Source organism: Suricata suricatta, chromosome 6, assembly GCF_006229205.1.
Source record: "Suricata suricatta isolate VVHF042 chromosome 6, meerkat_22Aug2017_6uvM2_HiC, whole genome shotgun sequence".
Classification (NCBI taxonomy): domain Eukaryota; kingdom Metazoa; phylum Chordata; class Mammalia; order Carnivora; family Herpestidae; genus Suricata; species Suricata suricatta.
The window spans coordinates 33454529-33472226 of record NC_043705.1 but is presented as its reverse complement, the minus strand read 5'-3'; positions in this window follow the sequence as shown (position 1 = coordinate 33472226).

Below are 17698 nucleotides of genomic sequence, written 5' to 3'. Positions count from 1 at the left end.
TGTCTGACCCCACAGCCAGTGCCCTTGTTACTTTGCTCTATGCCCCATAATAAGCTTTAATGGGCTAGCAGAGGTCCAGAGAATGCCAAGGCAGGCTGGGTTTAAGAGTGCCAAGGGGCAGGGCACAGAGTCGCTTGGCAGGGACAAAAATATGAGGGTTCCACCAAAAGGATGGCAGTGTAAAGTACCAAAGAGAAGGTTGGGGAACTGCTAGCAAATTGCACTTCCTTGGACATCTCTGCCTCTGCTTCCCAGTTGTGTGTGTGTCCTGTCCCCCCTGTCCCCATGCATCTGGCCCGGTCTTCGCACAAGCGTTCTATCTGCCACCGGTCCTTTGTTGTCTTTCTGAAGGAGAAAGGGAAGGAGCATGCAACCATATCCTCCATTGCCCATTGTTCAATGACAGATCTACTGGTATTAACTACCCTACAATTTTGGGGGCTGCGCTGTGAGTGCAGAGTGGGCTCCCGTTGACTTTCCATACCACAGTGTTAAAATGGCTTAAGGCTTTACAGGGTCCTCTGCGTGGCTGTGGTCTAGGTGTTCACCAGGGCTGGGTTCTCCTCAGAGGTTAAACTGTAGAAGGATCCACGTTCAAGTTCACATGGTTCTTGGCAGAATTCAGTTCCTTGCCGGCTGTCAGAATGAGGGCCTCAGTTTCTAGCTGAATCCAGGGACATTTTTCCTCTGTTCACTGGCTGTGGCCCTATTCACAGGCAGCTCACCACGTAGGGCAACTAGCTTCTTCAAAGCTCTCTCTTACGGGAGAGAGCCCCTTGTAAAACACACAGAATCATGGGTATTTTCATGACTTGTCTTCTGTGACCTTTGCCGTATTTTATTGCTTAGAAGTAAGTCACAGGTTCGGTCCACACACACTAGGAAGGAAATAGACCATGGCGTGAGCAGTACGAGGAGAGAGTCGGGGAGGACCTTCCAGAGTCTGTCTGCCACCCTGGCAAACAGGATGCAAAGGTTTGAGGTCAACAGGGCCAGCACAAATTTAGTCACTTTATGAATAGTATTCATGGCTAACCTGTGGGGCATAAACTCAGTTTTATGCAAACATCTACAACCCCAAGAAAACAGTCAAGATTTTTATAAATCTTGTAAAGATGTATACTATACTATGTATCTATCAACTTAAAAAATCCTAAATCCTCTTCTTAAAAAGGGTGGGTTTTTTTTTTTTTCAATCTGAAGATCTATACCTCATCAGCGCTCTTACTTCTAACATTTAGGTTCCCAGAGGATGAAAATTAAGTCACTTTTAATTAATCTTCTTTTCTCTATAGAAATCGTTCCTTGGCATTTTCCTGGACACTTCAGTGTTTGGCCATTTGGCATGACTTTAATTTCAGCCTTCACAACATAGACCAGTGAGGTCACATGATCGAAACTTTAAAAAAAAAAACAAATTAAAAAAATCCATTTTCTTCCTTGGCTTCCCCTTTAATTAAAACTAGGAGAGTTGCTGTGTCGTATACTCTCATAATGTTGTTTGCGGGAGCATGTTTGTTTTTCCTTTGTTGTGCTTAATGTGGTACATCTTACAGATGTTAAGAATATTTCAGGATGTCTTGAAGGGACAATGAAAGATTGTGGTTAACAACAAAGCCTCTCGAGGCACTGAGGTCTGCTGGTAACAGTTGGATTGTTGAAATGTAAGATCCTCGGTTAGTCTTCAAAAGGATAGTGCTCTTGGCAGGGTCAAGCTGCATATGTCTGTGTGTACTTCAGTGTCCTTTATGGTTAGTTTCCCCAAAGGATTATTGTACTTATTGCATCATTTATTTTTATTTGTAAGAGTATTTTGGAAGCTTCAGAATGGTTGTAGAGTCATTACCATTTCTAGCTATAAATGGTTACGACCTGCCTGTGGAAATTGTGTTGAAGGCAAACAAAGGTAAATAAAAGTCCTTCTTCTGTACCTTTTCCCCTTTATCTGTGCTGCAAGCCACGATGGCCTGGGAACCCAGCTCTGTGGAATTACCTGGGACCAAGCTTGCTCTGATTTATGACCTCTGTCTCCCTAGAAAGGCTGTGTGGCCTTTTGGATGTAGAAAAGCCACTTGCATGAAAAATCAAAGCAGGCATATTTATTTTGAGGGGCAGAGTGAAGTTAATGACCCTACAAAATTCCTGACACATAAATTTATTTTTCCCGTCCTTCAAACGAGGTAACAAAGCAACTCTGTGTCCAGTCCTAGGGAAGTTGATGCTTCTGACCTAAAAGTCTATTAAATGGGTAACCTGCCAAAGCACTGGAAAACCAATCGTCTTTGGAAAGTGGAATTAGCTTTAACTATATTATTAAATCCTCTAAATTACCTTCCTGGGTCCAGCCAGTTAAGCATTCAGATTAATTTTCAACATGCTTATGTTTTCATTTCCACTACAACGTAGAACATGAAATAGAGAAGTCTTCCTATTCAAAATACGTAGTTTCACACAATAAACAAAAACCTTTGGAGGTAGGTTTGTATGTGCAGCATGGGAAAGCTGTTATTGTTTCTATGTATGTTTTGTGTTGTGTTGCCATTTGTTATCTATGAGACATTGATTTAGTATAATATGTTGGAGCAGGTGCTATGAGGAAAAGAAACCCTCTTCCTCAAAGAGCATCCTTTCTGGATAAACTCACAACCCTGACCTTCTTAGCTGATCCAGTGGGTTACATTGCCTTTCGAGTAAGGTTCGCCTCATAGAGCTCATAAGATCTAGATAATCTGGCATCCACCTGCCAGATTCAACCAGATAACTGCTTTTGTTAACCATTTGTCAGGTGTAGAAACGGGCTCAAAGAGAATGAGTAAGTTCACAAACTATTCCCAAGAAGCAAAAGGAGATTCAAGGCCAGAGCCATTATCACCTAGATCTTTCGTCTTCCTTCACTCCCCCCATTTGTTACCTGATAATACAACCAGGCGATTTAGTGTGAGAAGGAGCGGCTGCTCAAAAATGCATTCGGTATGAAACCAGGTCATAAAGCAGCATCAACGGGAAACTGAGAAGAGTTAAGTCCTGCTCCTTTTGGCCAATAATAAGCCATGCAATGCTGGATAAGTCACTTTACCTCATTATCTTCATTTATAAAGTGATGAAAGTCAACTAATAATTTCTAGGCAATATTTCCCAAATTTGGTCCCAATAGTCAGGGAATGCTACATGTTACAGGCCCACACTTAGAGATTTGTCATGTGCATTAGCATGTTCAAGGTGCTATGAAGTCCTGCAGGAAGAAACCTGTTAACAAAGCACTTCTTTTTTAAGTTTTTTAGAATGTGTATTAATTTTGGGAGAGAGAGCATAAACTGGGGAGGGGCAGAGAGAGAGAGGGAGACACAGAATCCAAAGAAGGCTCTGTCAGCACAGAGCCCGAAGTGGGGCTCAAACTCACAAACCATGAGATCTTGACCTGAGCCGAAGTTAGCTGTTGAACTGACTGGGGCACCCAGGCGCCCCAACAAAGCACTTTTTCTAAACTCATTTGACCCTAAAGATGGAACTCATGCTCCCTAGCAAAAAGTTTAGAAAAATGATTTTCCAAATTCTGTTCTGGCTTTAAAATTTTATGGTTGGCATTTTTGCTTGTGAAATGTTCCATACCTACAATCCATGAGTTCTCTTCCAATTGTGACTTTCCATAGCCCGCCCCCCCCCCAGCCAAGATTAAACACAGTAGGCAACAAATAAATGCTATTGACTGACTTATTCAGCTCTTAAGGTTAATGTATTCTTAAAAGTGCTTATTTTTGTTTGGCAAAATGTAGTTGAAAACAGAATGGTTCTAGTGTGGGAAGCACCGTGCTCTGAGAACTGGTGAAAACTACCAACTCTTCCTAGAACCAGCCGGAGAGATGCCCACTGACATTTCAGCACCATTTGGCTATGAGTGTTTCATTCCAATCCAAAAACAAAAGTCAAAGTCTGTCTGTATTTAGCAGACTTCTGATCTAGCTGTTGTGCCTGAGTTTGTAGAGAATCAAAGCATTTGTGTTGGGTGTCATTGATGAGTCCCTCTGAGATGACAGCCATTTCTTCACCTCCCTCCGGTGGTTGACAAGGCATGTTGGCTCAGCCAGATTCTCCCAGATAAAACCCTCTTTTTTGGTCCTAGAATGCCACTCGGTGCCTGCTTCAGCAGTAAATTACCAAATGCCACCCCCATAGTTTGAAAGAGCTTATTCACAATGAAAGTGCCAAAGAGTTTTCCAGGACCTAACTGGACAGTGTGACATTTCTTACTTGTGTTTGCCCCAGAAAACAAAGTAATCTTAATGTTCAATACAATAAATACACAGAAATGGGTTTTTACCAGAGAGATTTGTTTTCATTAAAATAACTCACCAGCACTGTTTTTCATCTGTATAAAGCATGTGTGTCCAACTGCTTAATAGGGTATTAAAACTTTTTACAGTGTACCAAAAATCATCAAGATGAGGAGAGCTATATAACTACTTGTATTTGTTAGTAAGAGATACTCTGTCTTTATGTTTAAAAAAAAATAAAGATCCAATGCAGAGCATGTAATGAGAAAATTTAATATTGTGGGTTTATAACTAAGGACATTGAGAAAAATAGTGTGTTCTCAATTTGCTAAGTGCAAATAAATTGAAAAGCCTCTCCCTCTGAGCACAGTCTCTAGCGTTGTGTGTAAAGCAGTTTACATGGTTGAAAGCTGCAATATTGAATATGGAAAGTAGAGAATTGACTAAGGTAGAATTGGAGTGCAGATCATAGCTCTGCCACTAACTAGCTATAAGGTGATTTTTTAAAAAATCTTGAGTCTCGGTTTCCTTATACACAAATGGAAGTATCCTACAGGTTATTTTAAAGATAAAATGAGATAAAGTCCATGAAACACTTACCAATGCCTGCCACAAAATAAGCAACTAATAAATTGTTCTTAGCTACTAATTAGCTAAAAGTTATGACCTATTAATTAGGCTATTTGACAGAAGAACCAGAGGTAGGGTTGTCTTGACCAAGGAGCACCCTTCTTGGCCCTGTTCCCGTCTTGTTTCCTTCTGGGCCTCATTCACACAGTCATTTCATTGGAAGGCTCTTGCCCAGAAGTATCTAGAAAAGTTCCCTGTGTATCATTGGCCAAGTTGGGGGAGACGATCCATGTAGGATACATAGACGGTGACATTGAACCGTATTCAAAACTGAATTTTGGATATTTAAATTCAATGAATACCAGTTGAACCTACTGCTTATAACAGGCATTGTGCTAGACTTTGATGTCAAAATGGTTAAAACAGTGTTTTGAAAAACTTTCTTTCCAAGGATCAAAGAGTCATTTTTTAGCTTTTTCAGGAAAAGAGGTAAAATCAAGGGTATTATGTAAGTATTTATATACCCATATAAAATGTGGCCATTTAAAATGTAAGACCATTCTTAGTTTGGAAGACATACTAAAACAGATGGTTTGGCTCATGGACCTTAGTTTGCCAGCCCCCAGTGTACACAGCTCTGATCCAAATCTTCATAGGACTTGAAGCTCTTCTAAAGTGTCACATGGTGTGTTAACATTTTTTCAAATCCTTCCTCCCAATCTCTCTTGCCATTTAAATGAAGCTGAGCTGATTAGCAAAATTGTTTGTCCAGTATGACCTATGTATTCACCCAAATCTCAGAATCACTGGTCAGGCGATGTGTATGTCAAAGAGCAGCTTTTAAAGATCTTCTGGGGATCTGTTTAAGGCCATTGCATGAAAACATAGGAGCAAAAGGCCAGATTCTTAAGAGCTCAGTATGGAGGGAAACCACATTAACCAGGAAATTGTCCTTTAAAATGCTTAGTTTTAAAACCCGTGGACCGGGTGTTAAACATCACTGTGCATACATACCTGAGTCATCACACCTACACACATAAATGAGCTCCTGTGTATACAAAGCAGACAATCATTTAGCCACAGGTGTTTCCCAAGAGGCCCTGCCACTGAAACCACATTTCACAGCTTGGGCCACAATGTCAACTTCTCCCAGACTCTCATTCTTGGTTGGGAATCTGCTCCTACCCAGGTAGAAGGACTGGAACATGGGAGGCAGTGTACTAGCACTTCCCAGGGCCCATTTAAAAGATGTGAACACTGAGTCACAGAGGAAGCCGGAGCTTGCTCACAGCATAGGGCTCAGCTGTGTTGTTTCCAGTAATTCTGTGGCTTCCTCTACAGACATGGAGATCAAGTCACCCACTATATAACTGCCCACCTCATTGTCTTGACTTTTGCAGTTTTACTCCATGCCTTCAATTTTTTGATTGCAGTTGGCCTTCTGTGTGTTAACAATATTATTTGAGAATTGAAAGCTATGAAGGAATAATTTTGATACCATTGGTAGTGTCAAAGGTAAGATGATGGCTGGACACAATTGGTGTTAGAAGTCAGATAGAATTAGCCAAGTTGTGTTCCTTTTGTAAGGAATTCATAATCAGTAAATTGAATTGTTTTTTCGTTTAATATTTTATGTCCCAAGAACAGTATTCAAAGTACATGAACCAGTCTTTCTAATTCTAAGCTGACTGAATAAGGCATATCTGAGAGATCTTCATGCTTAAAGATAGAAAAGAGTGAAACAGAATCTTGACTCCAATATCTGTTTTGTCTTCTACTTGTTTTTTCTGATAGTTAACAGACTTGAGGATCCATATGTTCTATCATCAATATTTTGTCTTCTAATGTTCTATAGTCTTTAACAGCTTGAGTTGAGAAATGGGCCCTTTTGTAATTGTTTATTTCAATCTTGAGTTAGTGAGTTTGGCATTCCCTTCAAATGTTCATTTTCTCAAGGTAGAAAAGCTAGGTTTCTGTAACTCCTTTGTGGGCTAGTCCTCTGCTAGGTACATGACGGTCACTTTCATTCGTCTTAGAAATGTCGTACAAGGGTACACACCAAGAAGGCCGAGTAGTACTGAAGGGCTTTGAGTCAGATTGCCAACCCTCAAAGATAATAACTTTGATCTCGGACTCTGTTTCCTCATCCGTACAATGAGGATAATACTCATGTCTATTTCCATTCTAACAACCATGCATATGAATGCTTATAGAAAGTGTGACGTAGTTGGCATAAGCCAAGCATACAGCTGCTACTGCTCCCCACCACCATCCCTGAAAGAAGATCCATAACAATTAAGTAATTATTAGAAGTTAAGACAATTTGGGGGCACTTGGGTGGTACAGTCAGTTAAGTGTCTGACTTTGGCTCGATTCATAATCTCGCAGTTTGTGAGTTTGAGCCCTGCGTTGGTCTCTGCTGACACCTCAGAGCCTGGAGCCTGCTTTGGATTCTGTGTCTCCCTCTCTCTCTTCCTCCCCTGTTTATGCTCGGTCGGTCTCTCTCTCTCTTTCTCTCTCTCTCTCAAAAATATTTTAAAAAATTAAAAAAAGAAATTAAGACAATTTGGTATAAACAATACAGTAAAACATGATACGAATTCTAAAAACAATCCTAGAGTCAGACAGTGCTTATCATTTTCAGAACAGTCCAGTGTGGCCTTGAGAATAAAAATTACTCATTTTTTGAAGGAACTGGCATGCAGTTTCTGAAAACAATTTGCCTTTTGGGTATAAAGTCCTATTTGCAGAGTACTTTCCAGAGACAGTGTCTGGCTTGGGCCAACACCAGTGCAGGCCTCTAGATTGCCTTCCCCGGTGTGTCATCCCAGGAAGGGCGGCCATGTGTATACTGTGATGTGTGGGGAAAGAAACGTGGACATGAGAGTAAGTCACTGACTGGCTTTGGGTCCACGCTTCTATTTGGTGGCAGAGTATTGGCTAGTGTTTCTTTTATATTTTCCCCTTGATCTGCCAAAGTGGTGTTGGACACTTTCCTGTTATATTCTGCAAACTTTAGTTGAGCAAGAAGTTTTACCCCTTGGTGGCTTAGCTGGGGGTATCTTGCCATTGTCTGCAGGTCTTAAATGGTTTTTGAGTGCATCAGGATTCTCCTAGTTGCAAAAGACAGAAAACTGAATGTAAAAACAGCTTAAGAAAAAGGTGAATTTATTGGCCCATGTACATAAAAATTCCACTGTTTGGGTGCTTTCAGGAACTTAAATAACATCCCTATGCCTTATTTTTCTTGAAATCTGTTGTATTCTCAGGTATGACTTGTTGGTCGCTGGCTTATATCCTTCCAAAATAAAGTATGACCTGAAAGAGAAGACCAGAATCCTCAGTCTGGCTCCTGTCAGCCTGAGTTGAGCCAGTGCCCCTTCCTGAACCAAGGCTAGCAGAAAGGAATTCTCTGGTGTGCTTAGCCCTGGGCCAGATGGACACCCCTCATGAACCACTTACAGTGAGGTTAACTCTACTTAAGTATTTGAATTGACAAAGAGAAAGAGTTATCCCCTAAAAGAAAAAACAATGTGTACTATTTCTAAAAGTAGTAACCCAAATATATGGTAAAGAAAACTGGTGATGGGGAACATGCTATGTCGCCATCTTGGCGATAACACTTCCAGAAAGGAAAACGAGTTGCCTCGTAGGCTAGGAGGATATGGGGAGCACAAAAGCATTTGGAGGTTTCTCATGTTGTCTTGCTCACCAGTCATTTGCTTTCTTCCCACCTGTTTCCTCTTATTTCTGCCAGGGCACAGTGCCGTCCATAAACTAAAGTTATAGTTTTGTGGATGAGCAAGGCTTTGGGGCTTGGAGGGAGGACGTTAATAGCCTGTGTACAGTAGCTTATGTACCTCAATGCTTTTGAAGGTGTTTTCTGCAACTGTAGGAAAAAAAAACATCTAAGGAAGTTGGGCCATTTAGGAGGGAGACAGGAACCTGTATTTGTCACACTCTGTACTATCCCACGAAAATAAAGAGGCAGTGACTCTCAGATTTTCCATAATTTAAAATTCTGTCCAAACTGCATAAACAAGATGCCACTGATCCATGATCCAGAAAACAGGTGCAGAATTGTTTTTACAGCCATGAAGGTTGATGACTTTGACCCCTGTCCTCGCAACAAATGACACCGTTTTTGAGTGTCCCTCTTTCTGCAAAATGTGTTCTGGCCCTACTGATGATTACCTCTGTTGTTTTAGTAGCCAAAGCAATTGCAGTCATATAATTAACAATTATTGAGTTTACATGGGCCAGTGATCATGACAAAAGCTTTATGTGATTACACCATTTAAGTGTTAACAACAATTCTTTGATATAGGTGTTCTCTGCATTTTACAGAAGAGAAACCTAAGGCACAGGCAGGGTAAGAAACTTTCCCAAACTCACAGAACATTAGGTGGCAGAGTTGGGTTTCTAAACCGCTCATGTGCATAACCACCAAGCTATCTGGCAAGGCTGCCACTACTGTACAACGGTGCGCAGTTAGGGAACACTGGAATGCTTGCTCCAACTGTTACGCTAACAAATTGAGAGGCCCCATCTCCTTTGAAATGCACAGCAACTCGTGTGTGTGCCCTCACATCTCCCCACACTACAGATGAAGAAACTGAGGCACACAGATGCTCAGGAACTTGCTCAAAACCATGCACTTCACCTCCAGAATCTGGCATTCAAGTTCATGCTCTTAACTGCAAGCCGATGCCCTATGAACTTCATCTCACTGTCTTCTAGGCTCTTGCGTAGAGGCCAGTCTTCCTTACTAGACTGTGGGATCCTTGAGGGCATGGACACTGCCTTAATCTCCTGGTTTATAACTGTGCTTAATAAATGACTTATTGTTTGCTTTTTCATTGCTAAATATGGTGCTTAACACACAAAAGGTGTTTTCAATACAGAATAAGTGGATGAATGGAAAAACGTATGAGAGATAGCTCCTGAGGTCAGAAAGAATAATCTTTCTCCATAGAGGAGAAATCAGGTAGTCTGTGTCCTAGAAGGTGGAACCTATATAGCACGTGCTTTGCAAAAGTCAGTTTGGTCCACGTGACTTCATGTCAGAAGTGACATGATTTGGCCTTTGCCAGTCCTGCACAAATACTACAGCATTTAAGTCCCTTCCCTGTTGCTATAATAGCCCTTACTAAAAACAAAACCAGACAAAACTAAGATTGACATATTATATAAATTCATGCAATACAGCTAGACTCAGTCTTCAAGACCGTTCTCTCTGGTCTAGTCTTTGCTGGGCTTTAGCTCTTGTGACCCTTAACAATTCTCTACAGTAATTTCACAGATGTCACAGAAAATGCTGTTCATATAGCAATGAATTCAGTGTCCTGGGAACCAGACTTTAAGCTCCCCCAGGGCCAGGGACTAGGTACCCTAAATGTGTGGGAAATAAACATGAGGCCAAAGAAGCAAAGGTACCTTTTCCCAGGAGGGGAGTTCCTTCCCCACCCCCTCAAAGGAAAAAAAAAAAAAAAAACCAAGCACCCTGAAGCAGACAATTAAAGGAGGTTGTGGTTTCCAGCCATCTGCAGAGGTGAAGAATACAAATAACTAGGGGTGTGTTTGGGGAGAACCGGTTTGGGAACCCAAAGGGATCTCAATATGGTATCAAGCCCCTACTTGCTAAACTCTATTGAAACAAGTCCATGTTCAAACAGTTGCGGTTTCTTCGAGATCAGGAAAGAGCTGTCCAGAAAAATGAGTCACCAGAGAGGCCAAACATGTTGTAGATGCTACCTTGAGAGCAAGTTAGCCACATGTGGGAATGACTTACTCAACCTGTTGTGAAAACAGTAGATGGCATGTGCAGGAAAGGAAAGCACTGTGCAGTCAGCCATAGTCCCCTACCATGAACCCACATCCTAATGGGAAGATTTGCTCACTTTTTGTTTCCGTGCCCATCTCCACCTCCAACAACTCATCTCTGAGTAATCTGAGACATAAGATCATTATACCAAGACCCTTTGGCAGTTCCTTTGGTTGCCCAGCTCTCAACCTTTCCTACCTGCCTGCCTTGCTGGCAAAAGCCTGACTTTGTTCCAGTGTTCATTCTCCATGTATGTGTGCAGACATCCGGGTGATGAGTATTCATTGGCCTAAGTCAACCAAGGTAAATCCATTCTCCTTACCAGGCTAACCTAGCTAATCTAGATATAATTAGATGGCATAAGCAGAGGACCATGAAGAATTTTTCCCTCCCTAATAAAAAGGCATGTGGGAGGAAGTACCCAACCTGTTTTGTTGCTAGACATCCTCTGTCTTGTCTGCACTGTCTCCTGAAACCATTGTGACCATCTTGCTACCATGAGGAATGAGCCTTTCCACATCCTGAGGGCAGGATATAGAGGGCAAGCAGCTGGATCCTTGATGACAGTATTGTACCAGTAAAATAATAGAACTTTTGGGGGGGAGGGGGGAGGGGGGAAGACAGGTGGTGGTGATGGTGGAGGGCACTTGAGGGGAAGAGCACTGGGTGTTGTATGGAAAACAATTTGACAATAAAATATTATGGAAAAAAATATATTAAGTTTCTGAAATAATTTGCATATTAAATGTCATACAAACTTTTCTAGGAATATATTTCAAGTTGTAATTGTAATATATTCATTAAAGTGAAATAAACATCAAAATATTAAATGCAAAAAAAATAATAGAACTTTATTACAGAACTTTCGCTGAATGAGTTAACTTCTTGTTGACATGAAGCACCCTTTAGCTAGGTAATTTACTTGCTCACCTGATACAGATGAGCTGATCCCCATTTCAAGGCAAGTTTTTATTTTCTTAAATATTGCTACTTTAGCAGAAATATCTAGTGTTCTTTGAGAAAGCGAGGTTGGTAGACATTTTCTCATAGACCTAGTGCACCAACCGAAAATACCTTAATGCTTAATCTAAAGCAAGAGTTGGTACTCCTGTTCTGTAAAGTGTCAGCCCTTTAAAAATGTTGATCTTTATGAGAGCCATATACTCTCTGTAGCAACCACACAACTCTGTCACTGTAGTACAAAAGCAGCCATAGGCAATACATAAATGACTGAACATGGCTGTGTTACAATAAAGCTTTATTTAGCCAAACAACCAAAGGGCCAGGTTTAGCATGCAGAGTGTGTTTTGTCACCCCCCAAAAGATACATCCCTTTACTGTGAAAAACCCCTGACAGCTTCCTTATATAATGGAGGCCCTGCTTACCTTGCCGAAATTGTTTTGTACCACTCTTCACCTTCACACCAGCCAGTCTGGCCTTCTTTTTGTTAATTCTGCTAATTCTTCTCGCTCACTGATTTTAACACCATTGCATTGGATGCTTGTTTTCCCAGAATTCTTTTCCCTGGCTCTTGCCATAGTGGCTTTCTTCCCTTCATTCAGGAATAAACACTAATAGCACTTTCTCAAAGATGGTTTTCCTCAGAACCTAATCTAAACATCACAATTTTTGCCAGTCATTTCCCTGTCCATTATCTCCTTGACTTTCTTCTTTGTATTTATTGGAGTCCATCTCCATTTCTCCACCATTAACTCTGCCCCCTTAGAAATTTCCTAAGGGCAAGGACCTTAGGTCACCACTCAGTTCCCCAAGTCCCAAAATGAAGATAGTAAATATTTATTGATTATAGGATGAATGAAACTCTCGTGGGCTTTTGTTAGCTTCAGGAAATGTCATAAAAGAGTTTTCATGTATTTAATACAGAAAGTTTTTTTCTAATTTGGCAGAATACTCATCTCTACAAGATGGTTCATACATGACTCTCTTCAGAGCTAAATTTTACCTCTCAGTAGCTAAGTATGTTATAGATAGACATGTAACTAAATGGCTAATAGAAATATTAATAATTTTTGGTACTTGAAACTCTGAGGCAAGAAGCTTTAAAAAAATTCTGGGGGCACCTGGGTGGCTCAGTTGGTTAAGCCTCCGACTTCGGCTCAGGTCAGATCTCACATTTGTGGGTTCGAGCCCCGCGTCAGGCTCTGTGCTGACAGCTAGCTCAGAGCCTGGAGCCTGCTTCTGGTTCTGTGTCTCCTTCTCTCTCTGCCCCTCCCCCTCTCATGCTCTGTCTCTCTCTATCAAAAATAAATAAAACATTAAAAAATTTCTAAAAAATCTGGAGGGGGACACTTTCTTTTTTGTCCTGTCTACCAAATAATCCTGGAAACACTAAAATGGCCTGTTTGTCATGGTGTGTACTCATGAAGGGTTTCCCTTCCATGAAGAGTCAAAGCCGGTAGCTCAGGCCCAGATCCATGTCAAGGCCAGAGTCGATATTCTGTTCCAAGCTTGAACTACTACGTTTTGTGGAGTCAGGGGGTATCTGCTTTACTGCATCATCTAAATAAAGGAGAGGAGATCCCAAGTTTGTGTGAAAGAGACTTTTGCTTTATAAAATTCCACACATGGTGATTTTCAACCAGGAATCTGACCGTATGAAAAGGCCACTTTACTCTGCCTGTCCATAAATAACTTCAGAAAGCCCCAAATACCCTTGGAGATAGAATTGAACACAGTGTAAGAGCAGGGAGAAGGGAGTAGGGGTGAAAAGTACACTTGTTTGGGGCTGATCTCTAATGTGAGCTGGAAAATACTATATTTTCCAAATCTTTGGGTCATCTTCTCCACACCCCTTAATGTGTGAGTCATCCCTACCCTGACTGATTGCCTGCCTGACTCCAGGCCACCTGCCAGCCATCCTCAGACCAGGAAATCTGGTTAAAATATGATCTTTGGTATTTGATTAATTTTTTAAGTCCTTTTATTAAAATCCATGACTCTCCTTTGAAACTCCCTCCCAAATACTGCTTTTAAAATCCCCCAAGGGGTACAATAGAGAACAAAAAACGTTCTTATGAAAGAGAAGAGTCACACAGAAGGAAATAAGAATGACAGGTTTCTCATTAATGCTTTCCTTTTTATTGATCTAAAACTTACCCACCTAAAGGTCATTCCCAAGTGTTCTTAAAGTCTGTATACTCAGTTTCTAGTGGAAGCAAGAAACGTCTTGCTCAAGGGGCAGAGAGATCAAGTTAACATGTATGTGAACATTGGCTATTTCAAATGGACACAAGCCAAGTTCTTCACTGTTTATGACAGGCACCATGAGCCACAGTGGAAAAGGCGGACTGTTTTGGTCTAGCTCATAGCTCCAGCAGAAAGAGCAACCTGAACTGCATATAAGGGGAGCCTGGGTGGCTCAGCAGGTTAAGCATCTGATTTCAGCTCAGGTCATGATCTCACAGTTTGTGAGTTCAACCCGCTGCGTCAGCCTCTGTGCTATGCTGACATTAAAAAAAAAATTTTTTTTAAGGAAGTGCATATAAGATCAGGTAAATGAGTATCAGGGGACAGGTGAGAATTGCATTCATTTGGGAGCAGCCAGTACCATTTCCTGCCTCATATGGTCATATAGAATGAGAATATAAGAATAAGAATTTTCTCAGGTGCCACATTTTCTGATTTTCCAAAAACATGTAGAAACTTGGATTATTCTTCCAATTTCTAAAGATTGGAACAATTTTTTAAAATGTTTTTTGTTTTACTTATTTTTGAGAGAGAGAGAGAGAGGGAGAGACAGCATGAACAGGGGAGAGTCAGAGAGAGAGGGAGACACAGAATCTGAAGACAGGCTCCAGGCTCTGAGCTGGCTCTCAGCACTGAGCCTGATGCGGGGCTTGAACCCACAAACTGCGAGACCATGACCTGAGCTCAACCTAGATGCTCAACCGACTGAGCCACCCAGGTGCCCCTGGAATAATTTTTGAACAAAGAAGAATGGCCCAGGCCAAGTGTGTCCAACATGGCCATATTGGGCCTATGGGTTGCTGATCTCAGGCCATTGTTGGAACAATTACCTGAATCTATATGGTGGCTCTGGTGAGCTGGACTGTCCTCACAGAGCATCAAAATCACTTCCATGCTGGGAGCTAGGCTCTTAACATCCTAAGGGCATGTCCTAAGCCATAGACACAAAACCTTCCTGGTGGGTCCACCCTTCTGGACCATGACTGAGGACGTCCTGTGCTTGGCTCATTGCCCAAGCTTTGTGGCACCTGAGAGCAGTATATAAAAATGGGGTTAACTATTTGTGATTGTTAGCATCTTTTCCATCATGATTGACATCTAGGATGGGAGGGATAAAAACCTGATTTTGATCAAAGAAGAATTTTTTTGCTTTTATATTGAAATGGTGGGCTCTTTGTCTGAATGTAGACTTCCACTCAAATCCCTTGTAAATTTTTTTCCCTCAGGCTCTAGCCAAGCATAAGCTTCAAACTGATGTATATTTTGTTTTTCCAATTTTGTTCCCTAGTTCCTAGAACCAGAGGCAAACTGTAAAATAAAAATGAAGATACAAGACTATCTATTATTGGCATAGCGTATGCTTTCATTTAGTCAGAAGTTCATGTCTTCTTTATTCACATTGCCTTCAAAAAGCTGTGACTGAAGTTAAAGACAAAGAGGCTGTGTTAAACTAAGTATTTATATTTAAAATACTTCTGGAGCACCTCAGTGGCTCAGTTGGTTGAACTTTGGACTCTTGATTGCGGCTCTGGGCATGATCTCAAAGTTAGTGGGTTTGAGCTCTGCTTTGGGCTCCACACTGACAACACGGAGCCTGCCTGGGATTCTCCCTCACCCTCTTGCACACAAGCATATGTCCCCCCTCTCAAAAAGGTATAAATAAACTTCAGAATAATGCTTCTGCATGTGTCGTGAACCTAGAAGTGCCACCAGGTTCTTCTTTGTCAATAGCCTCTTCCTATACCCTGCTTCTCTCTAGGTGCCTTGTGAGCCTTTTTCTCTTCTTTGTGTTTAGAATGTAACTCCCTCCAGAAAGCAGCATTTGTCCCGGAAGCCTCCCTGGAGAGGTAGCTGTCCCAATGCCCCCCCATTGACATGAATGTGGCCACGACAGAACGAAGACTCTGCCCTGCCTGCCTGACCCCACTGCACTCTCTCCAGCCACTGAGGAGTTCTGTATGTCACGCTTTGTGTTTTGGGCCTCCCTCGATTCCACCATGCTCAATTATTTCGAGCTGGTTGAGTATCGCTTATAATGATCTGATGTTGCTTTTGCTTTGGTCTCTGTATCTCTCTGTAGATAGCTATTGAGTCCTTGAAAAACATTTTTCTCACTATTAAAAATAGGGAAACTAGGCAGTGCCAAATGGATTCCCAGATTTTAATTTACATCCAGAAGTAACCATTGTAGATCTATTGCTTTATTTCTTTAAGATGTGAAGCACAGACAACACTTTCTCTAGTTTCTATGATACCATCTATTATAAGACACACTATAAACTTGATTTGTGCTCTTAGAACTTAATGAAGCTAATTCCTTCCTGTCACAGCTTCTCTTAACTCAGGTATCATCACCTTGGATGATTCTCCTTGCTGACCTTTCCTAAAGTGATCATCCACCTCCCCCTACCCACCCTACATCTGTTGCATTCTGTCGTATTCCCCCTATTCTCTTATATTCTTAGGACTTAACACTATCTGAAATTGTCTTGCATCTCTACTTGGCTATATACTAACAACTCCCTAGAACATAAGCTCTATAGAGCATGAAATTTGTCTTGTTCACTTCTGTAGTTTCAATGCCTAGAAAAGTGCCTTTGCTCTAAAATGGCCATCCAAGGATTTTTTTTTGAAAAAAAAAACAATGAATCTTCAAGGACAGGAATAAGGGGAGAGAAGAAGAATGTAGTGGGGTAGAGGGTTGGTCCTAGAAAAAGTAAATCTAGCACTATTGTGTTCCTATACCAACCCTACAGTGTCCTGGAAAACACATGCTCCCACAGCCTACACCCTAACATTGATTTAGTACCCTTTCATTTGGATGGTGCTGATTCGGGCTTTGGTTTAAGGATCATGATCTTAAATATATTTTCCTGCCAGTAAAAAGATGAAAGTATCAATTTCTTTAACTTCATCTTACCAGAGATAATGGTTGTTAACATTTCAGCAAACTTGGAATCTTGTTTCTGTACTTTTTTTTTTTTACCATAACTAAGGTTGCACTAATCTAAATGGATACTGATGCTGTTGGATACTTAATAAAAAATTCAGGTCAATAATGTGAAAGGAATACAGAGGCCAAATGGAAAATGGGTAAAATTCTTATTAATTTATATTTTTCATATTTCTTATCTTTTGTGTTCTATTACAAGAGATATGTGGTTAAAACCAGGTTATTCCCTAGGACCCGTCTCCTGCTATACATCTTTCATCTGAAAGTATTACTTCTCAGCTTGTGATACACAAGTTAGTGACTATGGAAGTGATTACATAATGTCATTGAAGATCATGGCTTCAGAGGAAAATAACCAGCAGGGAGAGAACCTAAGCCACAAAGTGTCAGCATTGCTGTAAATCTCACTAAGAAAAAAGAAAGACAGCAGGGTAAGACTATGTGAATGGACTCTATAAATGCAACTGGGCTAAACCCTCTTTCATGCACTTCTGTGAAACCATAGACTGGCAACTTTCAGGGTAACAAAAGTGGGAGGCTCAAATTATCCCACAGTCTTTGAAGTGTACTGGGGATAATTTTGGAAAATTAGTCTATAGTCAGATGAATTTCTGAAAACCAAATTCTATCAAAATAACTTATTTATTTTATAACTTTGAGTCTGTCATTAAGGGTGGTAGAGTGCTCTTTAAATGCTTATGGCATTTCTTAGTGAAGAGAAAAATGCTGGTTGATATTCTTTAGAAAAATGGCTGAGGTTTTAAGCAGTTCTCAAGTGCGTTCTATCTTTTCAATAGTGGGGCTTCCTGGAGTGTCTCCACTTTCCACATTCATAATGAATGTTGATATGTCTTCTCCTACTGGGAATGATG